Raw genomic sequence first — 2,500 nt, forward strand, 5'->3', positions numbered from 1 at the left:
ATAATAATAATAATAATAATAATAATAATAATAATAATTATTATTATAATTATTATTATTATTATTATTATTATTATTATTATTATTATTATTATTATATATATAATAATGATAATAATAATAGAGATAATTATTATTAATATAACTATTATTATAACAATAATAACAATAATAATATTAATATTAATATTGATATTAATAATAATACAGAAAATAATAACAACAATGATTATAATAATAATGATGATAATAACAACAATAACAATAATAATGATAATAATGATAATAATAAAGAATCATAATAATAACTATAACAGTAATAATGATAATAATAATAATAATAACAATAATAATAATAACAATTCCTGCAACAGCAAATCCAATAACAACACCAACTACCACAACAACCATAATAATAGCAACAACAACAACAACAAATCCAATACCAAAACCAACTACAACAACAACAACAACCCTTGCAACAACAACAAAACATCTCCAACACCAACTACAACAACAACAACCCTTGCAACATCTCCAACAACAACAACAACCCTTGCAACATCTCCAACACCAACTACAACAACAACAACCCTTGCAACATCTCCAACACCAACTACAACAACAACCCTTGCAACATCTCCAACAACAACAACAACCCTTGCAACATCTCCAACACCACCAACAACAACAACCCTTGCATCATCTCCAACACCAACTACAACAACAACAACCCTTGCAACATCTCCAACAACAACAACAACCCTTGCAACATCTCCAACAACAACAACAACCCTTGCAACATCTCCAACAACAACAACAACCCTTGCAACATCTCCAACACCACCACCAACAACAACAACCCTTGCAACGTCTCCAACACCAACCACAACAACAACAACCCATGCAACATCTCCAACAACAACAACAACCCTTGCAACATCTCCAACACCAACTACAACAACAACAACCCTTGCAACATCTCCAACACCAACTACAACAACAACCCTTGCAACATCTCCAACAACAACAACAACCCTTGCATCATCTCCAACACCAACTACAACAACAACAACCCTTGCAACATCTCCAACAACAACAACAACCCTTGCAACATCTCCAACAACAACAACCCTTGCAACATCTCCAACACCACCACCAACAACAACAACCCTTGCAACGTCTCCAACACCAACCACAACAACAACCCATGCAACATCTCCAACAACAACAACAACCCTTGCAACATCTCCAACAACACCACCAACAACAACAACCCTTGCAACATCTCCAACACCAACTACAACAACAACACTTGCAACATCTCCAACAACAACAACAACCCTTGCAACATCTCCAACAACACCAACAACAACAACAACCCTTGCAACATCTCCAACACCCACTACAACAACAACAACCCTTGCAACATCTCCAACACCCACTACAATAACAACAACAACCCTTGCAACATCTCCAACAACAACAACAACCCTTGCATCATCTCCAACACCAACTACAACAACAACAACCCTTGCAACATCTCCAACAACAACAACAACCCTTGCAACATCTCCAACAACAACAACAACCCTTGCAACATCTCCAACACCACCACCAACAACAACAACCCTTGCAACGTCTCCAACACCAACCACAACAACAACAACCCATGCAACATCTCCAACAACAACAACCCTTGCAACATCTCCAACAACACCATCAACAACAACAACCCTTGCAACATCTCCAACACCAACTACAACAACAACCCTTGCAACATCTCCAACAACAACAACAACCCTTGCAACATCTCCAACAACACCAACAACAACAACAACCCTTGCAACATCTCCAACACCCACTACAACAACAACAACCCTTGCAACATCTCCAACACCCACTACAATAACAACAACAACCCTTGCAACATCTCCAACAACAACAACAACCTTGCAACATCTCCAACAACAACAACAACCCTTGCAACGTCTCCAACAACACCGTGGCTCCGGCGACCGAGCATTCCGGCGCAGCATCCGAGCGAGGCCTCTCTCTCGGCGGATGATTCATAGCAGCATCTTATCTCCCTTCTCCCCCCCCCCTCCCCTCCTCCCCAGCATCCCCTATCTCATTTTGGCTTATCTCAAGTGCTAGCCATCTTCCCCCTTCAATTCCCCCTCTTCCTTTTTCTTCTTCTTCTTCTTCTTCTTCTTCTTCTTCTTCTTCTTCTTCTTCTTCTTCTTCTTCTTCTTCTTCTTCTTCTTCTTCTTCTTCTTCTTCTTCTTCTTCTTTTTCTTTTCTTTTCTTTTTTTTCTTTTTCTTTTTCTTCTTCTTCTTCTTTTTCTTCTTCTTCTTCTTGTTCTTCTGCTTCTCTCTCTCTCTTTTTTTTTCTGGTGTTTTATTTTTTTGTCTCTTCTCCTTCTCTTGTGGCTTTCTTATTATTATTTTCCTTTTTCTCCTCGTTTTCCTTCTTTTTCTTTTTCTCTTTCTTCTTCTC

Source organism: Penaeus chinensis, chromosome 28 (genome assembly GCF_019202785.1).
Source record: "Penaeus chinensis breed Huanghai No. 1 chromosome 28, ASM1920278v2, whole genome shotgun sequence".
In the NCBI taxonomy this organism is placed as follows: domain Eukaryota; kingdom Metazoa; phylum Arthropoda; class Malacostraca; order Decapoda; family Penaeidae; genus Penaeus; species Penaeus chinensis.